The sequence below is a fragment of the Elephantulus edwardii genome, unplaced genomic scaffold (genome assembly GCF_000299155.1).
Source record: "Elephantulus edwardii isolate Elephantulus edwardi_28Jun2011 unplaced genomic scaffold, EleEdw1.0 scaffold00096, whole genome shotgun sequence".
Lineage (NCBI taxonomy): Eukaryota > Metazoa > Chordata > Mammalia > Macroscelidea > Macroscelididae > Elephantulus > Elephantulus edwardii.
This window is the reverse complement of record NW_006399846.1, coordinates 4,936,361-4,951,393: the sequence shown is the minus strand read 5'-3', so window position 1 is coordinate 4,951,393 and position 15,033 is coordinate 4,936,361. Positions and strand designations below refer to the sequence as shown.

Here is a 15,033-nt window from a genome sequence, read left to right as displayed (position 1 = left end):
TCAGTCTTTTTTTTTTTTTTTTTTTGCGAGGGGTAGTTAATCTTTTATCCTGATTTTAACCCATGCAGTGTTTCCTTTCTCTGTTCTGACAATGGCCTCCTGGTCCAACAATAGGTTTTGTATAAGCATAATCAAGTATTCTGGGGTTCCCATTTTTCTCAGAATTAGCCAGTTTGTTGTGATCCACACAGTCAAATACCTTTGCATAGTCAATGAAACACAGACATTCCTCTAGTACTCTCGCTTTCAACCAACATCCATCTAACATTACCTACTATATCCCTAGTACCACGACCTCTCCTAAACCCAGCCTGCACATCTGGCAGTTCTCTGTTGATGTGCTGTTCCAGTGATTTTTGGATAATGTTCAGCAGAATCTTGCTTGCATGTGATATTAATGATATTGTTCAATAATTTCCACACTCTGTCAGGTCACCTTTCTTGAAATGGGAGCAAGGAAACACTGCATGGTTTAAACTCAGAAAGGGTGTACACCAGGGATATGTTCTATCTCCATACCTTTACAAACTATATGCAGAACAGATCATCCGGAAGGCTGAACTCTGTGAGAAGGAATGTGGCATCAGGATTGGAGGAAGATTCATCAGTAACCTACATAATGCAGATGACACCACCTTGTTTGCTGAAACTGAGGAGGATCTGAAACACTTGCTCTAGACGGTCAAGGACTGTGGTCTTCAATATGGATTGAAGCTCAACATCAAGAAAACAAAGATTCTCACCACTGGGCCAGTTGGCAGCATCATGATAGATGGTGAAGAGACTGAGATTGTTAACAGCTTTAGTTTGCTTGGCTCCACAATCCGCATTCTTGGTACCCACAGCCAGGAAATAAAAAGTCGAATTACACTGGAAAAGTCTCCTGTCAGGGACATCTTCAGAGTACTGAAGAGCAATGACATCAGTCTGGAGTCTAAGGTGCGCCTGATCCAGGCCATGATCTTCACAATTATATGCTATGCATCAGAAAGCTGGACAATGATTAGGGATGATAGAAGGAGAATTGATGCCTTTGAGCTGTAGTGCTGGAGTAGAGTATTGACTATACCATGGCCTGCTAGGAGAGCAAACAGGTTTGTTCTGGAGAGGGTGAGACTAGCTAGACTGCTTCTTAGAGGCAAAGATTCTAAAGCTTCTTCTGTCATAATTTGGGCATGTTGCAAGGAGGGACCAGTCCTTGGAGAGGGACATTATGCTTGGGAGGGTGGAGGGACAGCACAAGGGAGGAAGACCCTCCATGAAATGGATTGACTCAGTGACTGGGGTAATGAGGGTAGGTGTGTCAGAAACAGCAAGATTGACTCAGGGTAGAGCAGGGTTCAGAACTGTTGTTCATAAGTTTACTATGAGTCACAGCTAACTTAATGGCACATAACAACAACAACAGCAACAATCTTTTATCATCTATCTTTATTTATGAGAATATGCCTCCTTTTTTATTTTTTACATTCATTTTTGCACATTTCCCCCCTCCTTCTCCCTTTCCCCTCCTCAGTTAACTTTTTAAAAATTATTAGTAATTTTAATGAACATTTACAGAGATTCTGGATTTCCATTCATTCATTGTTGCACTTCTCTCCCTGCCCAGCCCTCCCCACCCCACCCCTGCCCAGTTCGTTCCTCTCTTTTAAAAGTAAAAGAAACGCTCCCTCCCTGGTGAGAATATGTCTCTTTTTATTGATTTCTTCATTCATTTGTTCTTTTCTCTTGTCAAATTAATGTTGTTGTTGTGTCCTGTAGAGTCAGAATTAACCTATAGCTGACCTGCTTGTGGGTTTTCAGAGGCAGTTAATCTCATGGGAAGAGAATGCCCATCCCTCTTCTTCAGAGCAACTGGTGACCTTGAACTGTGTTCCTGTGGGATTGCAGTGCAGCTTCTTGCCACTGTCAAATTGGTTCCAACTTATTGCAACCCTGTGTACAACAACATTAGACACTATTCCATCCTGCCCTATCTTTACGATCTCTGCTGTATGTAAGCCTGTGTGATACACTTCAAGCATATTTATTTATTAATTCATTCTTTCAGTGCAAAGTTTTCAATGAACAGCTTCTGTGAGCCAAGGGAGCTCGCTTGGTGCAGTAGTTAAAGTCCTCATATACTAACCTAAAGGTCAGAAGTTTGAACCCATCAAAAGCTCTGCAGAGTAAAGATGAGGTGGTGTGCTCCTGTAAAGACTTGTAGCTTGGAAACCTTACAGGGCAGCTCTACTCTGACCCGTAAGCTTACTGTGAATAGGAATTGACTTGATGGCAATGGGTTTGGTTTACTATAGGCCAGCCAATGGGTTTGCAGTTGAGGATACAAAGAAGACTGGCACTAACTCCTGCTCTCAAGAAGTACCTCAGGTGCAGAAAATCAAGGGAGCCCAGATGAGAGGGTTTGAGAAAGGAATCTTCCACTGGAGATGACCTTTAAGCTTGATTGTAAACATTGGGATCAATAGAGAGGGGCATTCAAGAGATGGAGTAGTTCATGCAAAAGGTAAAGAATTTTCGTGAACAGTGAGCTCTAGGTGATCCTGATAACTGTGTTGTGGGGGTCCTATATCCTTGATGATACTTAATTATCATGACAAAGCCAAAGACGACTGGCTTCAGCAACCACGGAGGTGGTGGTGCCGTTGGTGAGAACAGAATAATACCAACAGGGAAACAGTTTTAGAGAAAGAGTATGGAAAAGTTTTGTTGTTGTTAGGTGCTGTTGAGTTGAGTTTGACTCATAGCGACCCTATGAACAAAAGATCTGAGCACTGTTCTATCCTGTGCCATCCTCACATTTCCGGACATACTAATTGCACAGTCATTGCATCCATGTGAAAGATGGCAGATATTGAATTGAGCATAGGGCTTAGGAAGATTTTGCCAAAGTGAGGCAAAATACTCATTATTATTCCCCATGTATTCATTCTTTTTCTTGCCATAGGACCTTTGCACTTGCTGTCCCAGCTAGTTCCAGTAACTATTGCCATGGAACTTGGTGACTCCTCAGTTCTGAGGCTGCCTGGGCTTTGCTAGCTGCCTCTTGCTAGGGGGCTTTCATGTGGTTGCAGTAGCTAATTGCTGTGGCTGGAGGTAGCCAACAAGGCTTCCTCACTCACATGCCTGGTAGCTGTTGTTGCATGTCAGCTGATATCTCATCTGGTGGTGTTGGCCAGAGCACTACTTATATGTGGTCTCTCCATGTGGCTTGGGCTTCCCCACACATGGTGGCTGGACTCCAAGTGTGAGAGTCCCCAGAATGGCAATGGGAATTGTAATGCTATTTATGACCTAGCCTTAGAAGTCACGTTGCATCACTTCTGTTGTTTGTTGTGTACCATCGAGTTGCAACTGACCCATAGCTGACCCTTCGGCGGGTTTTCCGAGGCAGCTCATCGCATGGGAGGAGGTTGCCCATCCTTCCGTGGAGCAGGATAGAAAATAAAGATCTTCATCTCTGATTAAGAGGAATGTCAAAGATTCATTGAGCAGTTGTGGTCTTTGGAAAACACAATCTGTTTTCCTTCTTCATCAGTAACTAATCTCCTTCCTCAGGGGCCTGCCAGTGACCTTTCAGGTTAGGCAGATCGCTCTGTTATATGCTCCCACAGCCCAACTTGGCAGTTGTCTTCTTTTTTAATTATTTTCTCATGTATGTGATTTGGTGATTAGTGTCTGTTGTCTTATTCACTAGCCAGTAGCTCTAACTCCTTCTGTTACTGTGCTCCTGGTTTATAGAACAGTTATTGCTACATATTAGAAGTTCAGTGGTACCTTTTGGAAGAAAAAAAGCCCAACAACACACTTCAGACAATGGAAGACAGGAAAGGAGTGAGAGAACGAGGAAGAAGAGAAAGAAAGAATAAGAGAAGGAAAGGAAATAGGACGAAAGGGAGGAAGAAGAGAGAAAGGAAGAAAAGAAAGAACAAAGGATGGAGGAAGATTAGGAGGACCAAGGATAGCAGTAATGGTGGGAGGAAAGGGGATGACCAGTAATTCTAGAAGCTAAGCAGATTAGGGTTTGACATCTAGGGCTCGCTTCTCATGTGAGAGGGAGCGATCCTGAGCTGTTGAGTAGCTGTGATCTTTTCCTGCTCCCTTAAAGGCCACAATAGCCATCGCACCAAAGCTGCTCACTGAAAGAGCTGGTCCTAGGCTTATTATCATTGTTGTTAGGTGCCGTCCAGTAGAGTATGACTCACCGTGATCCTATCTATGAACAACAGACCTGTCCTATCTTTCAATGTGCTCACTATCTCTGACACTGTTGAGCTCATTGTCTTGGTCTTTGTTTTCAATTCATCTCATTGAGGACCTTACTCTCTTTCACTGACTTTTCACCTTTCCAAGCGTGATGAAGCTCTCCAAGGAATAGCCTCTCCTAACAACATGCCCAAAGTACATGAGATGAAGTTTCACCATCCTTGCCTCTAAGGAGCAGTGTGGTTGCACTTTTCCCCAAGACATAGCTACTTGTAGGTTTTGTAAATGATCTAGGTTTATAGAAGACTGGATATCTTTGAGCTATAGTGCTGGAGAAGAGTATTGGACTGCTAAGAGAATAAACAGGTCCATCCTAGAGAGGGTGAAACCAGGATGCTCCTTGGAGGCAAGGATTCTGGGGCTTCGTCTGACATACTTAGGACATGTTGTAAGGAGGGACCAGTCCTTGCAGAGGGATGCCATTCTTGGAAGGGTAGAGGGATAGCACAAGAGAGAAAGACCCTTGATTAGATGGACTGACTCTGTGACTGGGGCAATGGAGGTGGGTGTATCTGAGACAATAAAAATTGCCTCAAGATGGAACAGGGTTCAGAGCAATTGTACATAGGGTCGCTATGAGTCACAAGCAACTCGATGGCACATAACAACAACATCCAGTGCTTGTCTCTCCAGCTCCCCTGTCAGTGCTATAGATGATTCTGTGGACAGATCAAACAAGATGGCCCAAGAAGGCCTGAGTTATTTGCAGAGGTACAGTACTCATCCTGGAGGGCTTTTTGAAGGTCATGAGTCCATCTGCAGAGTAGAATGCGACATCTCTCCTAGCACCCTTTTAATGTGGATAGCCTGAGAACAGGTTGTGAATGCATTATGTGGTACTAATATATCCTTGGAGGCAAGGATTTTGTAGTACCACATTATGTAGTCCTAATATATATATCTATCTATCTCTGTTTCTGTATATATGTGTATATATATATATTTTTTTTGTTGTTGTTGTTGTTATGTGCTGTCAAGTCACCTGTGATTCATAGCGACCCCATGTACAACAGTCCTAAACCCTGTTCTATCCTGTGCCAATCTCACTGTCTTTGACACACCTACTCCTATTACCCCAGTCACTGAATCAATCCATCTCATCAAGGGCCTTCCAATCCTGAGCTGTCCCTCCACCCTCCCAAGTATGAAATCCCTCTCCAAAGACTGGTTCCTCCTTGCAACATGTCCAAAGTATGTCAGATGAAACTTAAGAATCTTTGCCTCCAAGGAGCAGCCTGGCTTCACCCTCTCTAGAATGAACCTGTTCATTCTCTTAGCAGTCCGTGGTATATTCAATACTCTTCTCCAACACCACAGCTCAAAGGCATCAATTCTTCTTCTATCATCCCTAGTCATTGTACAGCTCTCTGATGCATAGCACATGATTGCAAAGACCATGACATGTATCAGGTGCACCTTAGTGTGTGTGTGTGTGTGTGTGTGTATAAATTTTTTATTGTGATTTTAATGCAAGTTTACAGAAAACTTGGATATCCATTCATTCATTGTTACATATTTTTCTCCCTATCCCCTTCCCAGTTCATTTTCTCTTTAAAAAAATCATTCATTGTAGCACTAAGTTTAAGAATAGGAAGACTTTAAGAAAGGCTCTTCACTGGCCTGTCAGGGCCCCTGTAATTATGAGTGGACAGATGGACTGGTCACTAGAGAGGGCTCTAGGGAAAGCAGGGATTGGAGGGTAACTTGCAGAGCTGGTCTAGATGAGAAAACCAGGACCAGTAACAGTGCCATGCCAACCCATAGGGAATCCTGAAGCAAACAGAAATTTCAGTAGTACTGATAGTATTTATTTACAATTTTGACAGTTTATTCATCATGGAGTTTTTCATGAACTTAAGAGTTTTAAAAAGATAATATGTTTAAATGTTATTGATATTGATCACTGAATTGTTTGGGAGTGCCCTTTTCCATTTTTCTCCCAAGGTAACACCCTTACTCATCTCCCTGTAGACATGGCCCCAGTAGATGGACTGGCTTATAACCTTATTCTTTGTACCTTGACTCCGAGGTCCCAAGGCTGGAAAGTACCCTAAAATGCTGGCTTGCCGAAAAGTGACCAGAATTCAGGCCACTTCTTACAAGACCTCCTTGTGAAAAGTCCCAGAGACACAGGCAGCCAATGTAGGTCCTTTCACTTGGGAGGTACCCATGTCAAGGCCCTTCTGAGAAGCCCATGCTGGAACCACTCACTTACTGGGCCTGAGAGACCCTTTCAGCACCTTGATACCTTCCTTGGGTCTTCTTTAAACACATTTGTTACATGGGCCAGGGCTCAGTAGAGATGCCAAATGCCTAACCCTAAGAATGCTTCCAGAAAGTAACTTGGGGTCAGGAGAGCAAGACTCCAGATGGATCAGTAGGCTGGGGGTCATGTTCCTGAGGCCTGGTCAGTGTGGAGAGTAACAGATGTGGACACTCTGAGTTCTTCCTGACCTCTATACTTTGTGTCTGGTGCCTGTGTCTCAGTATCCTGGGCAATAGCAATGGGGGGTGGGGGCGTTTTAGCTCTAGACTTGTTTTGGAACGCCTTCAGCTTTTGGTGACCTGCTTTCATTAAGATTATTGTTATTGTTCTCAAGTGCCATTGCATCAGTTTTGCCTCATGCCTACTCCATGTGACAGAACCGAACTGCATCATAGGATTCTAGGCTATAATCTTTACGGGAGCAGAAAAAAGTACCCTAGTCAAGGACAACCTATGGAGCAGTTCTATTCTGTAACAGATAAGGTTGTTGTGAGTCAGAAATGACTTGTTGGAAACTAGCAACAACAAAAAAGTCCCACCTGGCCCTGCCGTATATTCCTTCACTAATCATCCAAGTGGGGAGCTCTGATGGTGTAGTTCTTAGGGAACTGCATTGCTAACCCAAAGGCAATGCTTCTTTGGAGGTTTGAATCCATCAGCACCTCTGAGGGAGAAGATGGGCTGTCTCATGCTATGTGATCTACAGCCTTGGAAATCCAATGGAAGGTCAGCTATAAGTTGGTGCAATATTATGGCAATGACAGGAGAGAGTCCCCTAATCAGATATTCCTGAAAATAGGGGGCAGGTGGTGATGAATGTCACTCCACAACTCAAGTCAATAAGGAACTAGTTTGTGTAAAGAATATAAATACAGATGACTTGATATTTTTAATGACACTGACATATTTAATGATAATCCCTTAAATGTTTTTAAAACACTCTCTGTACATGAACTTACTTATCTTTATGGTGATTGCTATTAACTGTTTTTGGGTTTGGTTGTTTTTTGTTTTTTGGGCTTTTTTGATACTGAATGTCTTTATCTGAAGGAATGGTACAAATGAAAGAACTTAAGTGGGTATTTTGGTATTTATAGAAAAGGAAGAATAAACAAGACAGGTGGCATGGTGGTGACCACAGAGTCACCCCTGTGGCTGTGGGGAAGTTGAGCTAAACCTTGGCTCAGCTGTCGCCATCACTGTTTCCCAGGATGTACCTGTCAAAGAGATACTCTGCTAGGCCTGATCCTGGGGCACCCATCTTGCACAAGTTGGTTACGTAGTCACCCAGGAATGTGTCTAAATGAAGTCACACAAATGAGGGTCGTTCTTATCAGTGGCCAGTTTGTGCAGTTCCAATAGGGACTCAGTCACACTTTTCTTCAAAATGTAGCACACAGTTCATTGCATTCAGCCCACTCTTCAAGTCATCCAGGTGTGATTTCCTGATGTCCTGAAGGAAGATGCGGCTACCTCGCTGGTTCTGCAGTTTCATCAGTTTCTCAGCATGTTCTCTCTCCTCATGGGACTGGTGAATAAAATATTTGGCATAATTCTTCAAAGCCACATCATCACTGTTGAGGTAGTGAGACATGGACAGGTAGATTTAGGAGGCCTAGAGCTCCAGGTTGATCTGGCAGTTGATGGTAGTCTCCAAGTTCTGGTTGTAGTTCTGGCGCACCTGCAGAGGGGGCACGGTCATGGAAGCGGCAGCTATGGTGCTGTAGCAGAGGCAAGGACTTTGGGGCATCTGGAAGTGCTGATGTGAGGAGGTGGCGGAGGACTGGCTGGAAATGACCTGCAGGGGAACACACTGGTGCTCAGGCACCGTTGAAGTAGGAGGCCACTGCAACTCTGCGAAGACCATCTCTACTACCTGTTATTGAAGTCATACAGACTAACTCAAGCAGGTGAGGGCTACTGGAGTGCAGAGTTTTAGAACTTAACTGTAATTTAAAAGATAGTTCAGCCATTGTATGCTTTGTTTTAGTCACTATCATTCATTCCTGCTCGTACTTAATCCTTAACAAATGCGATTACACAGATAAAATACCAGCATATGAGGTGACAGTTTTTTTATTTGGTATAAAAATTTCATAATAATTTATTTTATAATTTTTTGTTGTTATTGAGCATATGTTGTTGTTTGTTGTTGTTGTTGTTATGTGCCGTCGAGTCGCCTGCGACTCATAGTGACCCTATGTACAATAGCCCTAAACTCCGCTCTGTCCTGTGCCAATCACACTGTCTCTGACACTCCCATCCCAATTATCCCAGTCACTGAATCAATCCACCTCATAGAGGGCCTTCCTCTCCTGCGCCGTCCCTCCACCCTCCCAAGCATGATGTCCCTCTCCAAGGACCGGTCTCTCCTCACTACATGTCCGAAGCAAGTTAGACGGAGCCTCAGAATCCTTGCCTCCAAGGAGCCACCCGGTTTAACCCTCTCCAGGACAAATCTATTTGTTTTCCTAGCAGTCCATGGTATTCTCAGTACTCTTCTCCAGCACCACAGCTCAAAGGCATCAGTTCTCCTTCTATCCTCCTTGGTCATTGTCCAACTCTCTGATGCATAACAGGTGATTGCGAAGACCATGGCCTGTATTAGACGCACCTTAGTCTCCAGAGAGACACCACTGCTCTTCAGCACTTTGGAGAGGTCCCTAACAGCAGACTTTCCCATGGCAATGAGCCTTTTAATTTCCTGGCTGCTGGTGCTAAGACTGTTGACTATGGAGCCAAGCAAACTAAAGCTGTGTACAATCTCAATCTCTTCACCATCCATCCTGATGCTGCCGATTGGTCCAGTTGTGAGAATCTTTGTCTTCTTGACATTGAGCCTCAATCCATATTGCAGGCTGCAGTCCTTGACACTCTGCAGCAGGTGCTTCATGTCCTCCTCAGTTTCAGCAAGCAGGGTTGTGTCATCCGCATAATGCAGATTGTTGATAAATCGTCCACCAATCTTGACCCCACGTTTCTCCTCATAGAGCCCAGCGTCCTGGATAATCTGTTCTGCATATAGGTTGAAGAGGTATGGAGATAGGATGCATCCCTGGTGTACGCCCTTCCCAATTTTGAACCATGCAGTGTTCCCTTGCTCCGTTCTGACGACTGCCTCCTGGTCCAAGTATAAGTTTCGCATTAGAACGATCAAGTGTTATGCACAATAAAAAAATATACTAACTCAAGTCCCTGCATGTACAACTCAGGGCAAGTGATTATGAGTGAATGTCACTGAGCACACAACCATTCTCACCCTCCTTTGCTGAGTTGTTCTCCTCTTCAATCAACACAAATGTACTGCCTCCTATGATTCCTATGCATGATCTCTGGCAGAGTAGTGTATACTTTATCAGGCTGTTAAATGAGTTGCAATCCTTCAGCTCCTCACATAAAAATTTCTCTCTCTCACCCTCTCACTGCCACGGAGTCAGAACTGACTCATTGCTGACACTCCCTTGGGTTCCCAAAGCTGTAAATCTTATGGGAGGTGATTTCTCATTCTCCTTGTAGTGCTTCTAGTGAATTCAAACAGCTACAGAGTGTTGGCTTTTGGATTAGTACTGCAGCTCTCTATAGACTATACCACCACCACCACAGCTCCATAAAAATGTACAACCTTGGAAATTCATAGAAAGCTGCTACAAGTAGGAGTTAAGTCAATGGTAGGTCTGATTTTTGGATATTTCTATTTAATTTTTTGTTGTTATTGTCAACTTGATCATTATTTACTAAATTATTAAGATAAATTAGTGTTTTCTTTTAAGTAGGCTTCCAGAGATATGTTTAGTTTAGATTGAAAGATTCTCTCTGAGCAATAATCATAAGGATTCATCTCGGTTCCAAATTCCCAATGAAGTCTAAATGCCATTAGAATTTGAAATTCTATTCTACATTTTCCACCTGTTTTGATAAGCATTCTTCTATAGAATCTTGGACTAGAATTTAAAAATTATTGGCAGTCAGGTACTATCAAATTCTTCTGGTCTCATGGCAGTTGTTTATGGAGACAATTAACCACATATCTTATAATTTAATTTTGAAAGCCATACTTTGCTTCAATTTCAACTTGTGCGGTTCCAACTTATTTCCTAGCTCCACCCTCCACCAGGATACCCCTTCACATCTACCAAATCCCTTCAGAAATTATCTTCCATTGTCCAACCCGTGATCTGACAGCTTGTATCTGAAGCTTTCTTGGCTTCTGTGATTCCAAACACGTCAACTGCTGACAATTTTTTTATGCTGTGACCAGTGTCTCTTTAGTTGTACTGTCTCCACGGGAGACACAAACATTGATACATACATGACAGGAAGCAGAACTAAGGATGTTGAAAGTAAACTTTTTGAAGTTCACATAATGTGTTGATCTGTGACTGCATCCTTGCCTCACCTTACTTGTGCACAAGGATGCTATTTGTACTTCATGTCCCAGATGGAAATGTTAAGTTGAGGGAGTTGGAGAGAAGGAGGAGTAGTTATAAGAATCTAGTCTCAAATCTTGCCATGCCCTTAAAAGAGCTCCAGAGGGGTCCCAAGCAGCTATTATCTGGTTCACTCTCAACATGAAAACACAGATGAGGCTCAGGTTGCTTCAGGCTGCTCCACAGCTTGGCTGCAGGAGGAGGAGTGTAATGCCAGCAGGGGGTGATGGGAGAGGTGCGGGGAGAGGATGACGTGCCACAATTAAAGCCACACTGTGGACAGGGCCTCAGGGAGCCCAGATCTTCCCGAGTCCAATGTGGGACCTATTCTTCTGCCTTAAAGGGAGAAAAAAGCAAGCCTCTCACTCCCTCTCAACTCCTCCACCTTGCTCTTATGAGCTAATATCCAAAAAGAGCTTGGAGCTCTTCTCAGAAAGATGCTCTATAAATACAGTGTCTTTTTTGCTAATCATGACTCCAGGGGTGGCGGACAGATCACCAGAGGGATCCAGTTGGGGTGAAAGGGTCCCATGAGAACTTAAATTTAGCCCAGGCAATTCAGCTCAGGTCAGTGACTCTGATAACCCATGTGCTATTCCCAGGAAGAACCATCTGGGGAATACTGTTTCTTCTCTGTAATTTTATAGGCTAAGAGGATCGTGGATTAATATGGAATTTAGGGTGCAGGTTATGAATTTTTATCAGCAACTGTTAGGACATCCTCCTGTGTCCTTGCTGTGAGGTACCCATTCCCTGCTAAATGCAGACCAGACAGAGTGGCTGCTCAGAAAAAACAGAGGGAGCAGAAAGGCCAGAGAGGTGTGGGGTAAAATAACCACAGCAATGACTCTTAGTGTGTCCAAGTTATGGACCACCAGGGTATCTGAGAGCTTTAAACCCACCTTTTTAGTTTAATAAGTTGACTCTGTAGGGAGCTCTGGTGACCTAGTGACAAGAAGCTGTGCTGCAATACCGAAGGCATGAGGTTCAAGGCCACTAGCCGCTCCATGGGAGACAGAGGGGCAATCTCCTTCCTTGCGATTAACAGCCACTGAGGGTCAGCTGTGGGTCAGTTCCAACTTGACTATATACAACAAGAACAAGTTGACTCTGCAGTTTTTTTATCATAAAAAGCACCATGCTTAATAACTAAATAAATTATAATACTGTCTTTATAATTGTAAAGTGACATTTACGGTTAATTAAACTGACCTGATGTTGTTCCTGTGGAGTGTACAGTCAATTCTGGCTCAAACTGACCCGATGCAACAGATTAAGAGGCTAGCTAGCCAGCTGTCCATAGTGTCTGCTAGGCTGTAATTTCTATTTCTAATGGAGTAGATCCCCAAGTCTTCTCTCCTACAGAGCTAATGCTGGTTTCAGTTCATAGCTGAGTGCTTAGCTATTGCTCCACCAAGTCTCCACTCATGGTTTTTTCATGGTGAGAAGACATAGTCCTAGGGGTGTGTGTGAGAGAGAGAGAGAAAGGGAGGGAGGGAAGGAGAGAGATTTGTGTTTATAAAGCAGATTAATTTTTTCTTCAACCATTCAGATCCATTTTTGTAATATTAATTGTTAACAGCTTTTGTTTGCTTGGCTCCACAATCAAGATTCTTGGTACCAGCAGCCAGGAAATCATGAGACGAATTGCATTGGGAAAGTCGGCTGTCAGGGATCTCTCCAAAGTACTGAAGAGCAATGATATCAGTTTGGAGACTAAGGTTCTCCCAATCCAGGCCATAGTCTTTGAAATTGTTTGCTATGCGTCATAACTGGACAATGAGTAGGGATAATAGAAAGAGAATTGATTCCTTTGAGTTGTGGTGCTGAAAAAGAGTGTTGAATATTCCAGTGACTGCCAGGAGAACAAACAGGTTCATCTTGAAGCAGGTGAAAACAGGATACTCTTTGGAAGCAAGGATTCTGAGGCTTCATCTGACATACGTTGCACATGTTGCAAGGAGGGACCAGTCCTTGGAGAAGGATATCATACTTGGAAGGGTGGAGGGACAAAGAAAGAGGAAGACCATCGATGAGTTGGATTGATTCAGTGACTGGGTAATGAGGGTAGGTGTGTCAGAGACAGTGAGGTTGGCTCAAGATAAAAAAAGGTTCAGAGCTGTTGTACATAGGGTTGCTATGAGTCTCAAGTAACTCAATGGCACATAACAACAACATCAACATTGCTTGACTTAGAGTTCAGTCTCAGAGGTATGTGGGTGGAGGTGAGAGGACTGTGAGAAGAATACATTGTTGTTGTTGTTGTTATGTGCCGTCGAGTCGTTTCCGACTTATAGCGACCCTATGCACAACAGCCCTAAACCCTGCTCTATCCTGCGCCAACCGCACTGCCTCTGACACACCCATCCCGATTACCCCAGTCACCGAATCAATCCATCTCATAGAGGGTCTTCCCCTCCTGCGCTGTCCCTTCACCCTCCCAAGCATGATGTCCCTCTCCAAGGACCCGTCCCTCCTGGCAACATGTCCAAAGTATGTCAGACGAAGCCCCAGAATCCTTGCCTCCAAGGAGTAGCTTGGTTTAATCCTCTCCAAGATGAATCTGTTTGTTTTCCTGGCAGTCCATGGTACATTCAGTACCCTTCTCCAGCACCACAGCTCAAAAGCATCCACTGTCCGTTTTATATAAATGTTTAATAAATGAATTAGTAGCTAACACTATTTCTCAGCCAGGGAACTCTGGTTATGTAGTCCATAGCCAAGTTACACTGCTAACCCAAAGGCTAGGTGTGCAGTGCGTGCAATCCACCAGCCGCTCTGAGGTAAGAAGATGGGCAGTCTCTTCCTGTTAATATTTACGGCCTTGGAAAAGTCAATCTAGAGTTGCTATGAGTTGGAACCAACAGGATGGAAGTTGGTATTTTTTTTTAAAGTTAATTTATAGGTCAAGTTCAAAACATTTTATATTCTAAGCATTGTATGTACATTATCCATTTAATCTTAGCAAGGACTCTATGAGACAGACACTATCATTACCCTCATTTATATGGATGAGGCAACTGAGGTTTAAGTAATTTACCCAGGATCATGTAAATATTAAATCATAGACCCCGAACTTGAACTCCCACCTCTTTACCATAAGTGCATTCTGTAACCTCTATATTAAACTCAGTTTACTTTGAGCAGGCCTGTGCTTGAGCTTTTCTCAGTCGATAGAACCCTCTTCTCCACATGCCTTTCATCTCTTCAGTCCACCTTTCCAGCAATCCTTCCTTCCCAAGTCTCACCTGATCCACTCCAGGGAGTCACTTCCTCCTTTGTGGCTTCATGCATATTCTCATTTACAGCAGGTGTGGCTGCACAGGTGACTGTCTTTCATGTAAGTAAAGATTATGATGTATTCCTTTCTAAAATCCGTATCCAATCCCAACATACAATGGCATTTGGTGAAACTTCTTGCATCGTTAACTAGTGATGAGCTCTAATGATGAAATCATTATTATTAAGGAAATAACCACAAGGGGGCAGTACCAACAGACCTTGAAATGAGCTGCCCTGTTTGGAGTCTGAAACAAGGAGACAGTATTCATAAACAATGATTAATAAGAGGGGCACAGGAAACAAGGCATAAGTCATTGGGACTTGATTAATTAAAATACACATAACAATGTGAACTGTGGTGGTTGACAAGTTGGAAGAATGGGAGAAGATGAGAAAAAGAACATCTTTGTACAAAGTTTTAAAAACTTAAAATTTTTCACATGCTTGAGGAAGATAGCTTATACTGTTTAATGTTCTTCACCCTTCTCTATAAAATATTTACACCTTTATTTACCAAATATGATTGTATTATCAAATTAAGAAATAGACAACACATTCTGTGTTACTAAGGGAAGTGTATTGGAATCTATAAAGATTAAAAAGAAGTAATAATATTTTCGGGTAATTTCTCCAAATTTTGCTACCTGTACCCCTTCTCACATACTTTGGACATGTTGCCAGGAGGACCCAGTCCTGCCAAGAAATCTGGAGAACAACCACTTGGCCAACTGACTGGAAGAGATCTATATTTGTTCCCATTCCAAAGAAAGGTGACCCAACTGAGTGTGGAAA

General features: G+C 43.2%; 1 pseudogene; it reads right to left on the bottom strand.

Moving 5' to 3' along the window:
* Positions 1-7,715: 7,715 nt before the first annotated feature.
* On the bottom strand, positions 7,716-8,234 carry LOC102868803 (annotated as a pseudogene).
* Between the last annotated feature and the right edge of the window lie 6,799 nt (positions 8,235-15,033).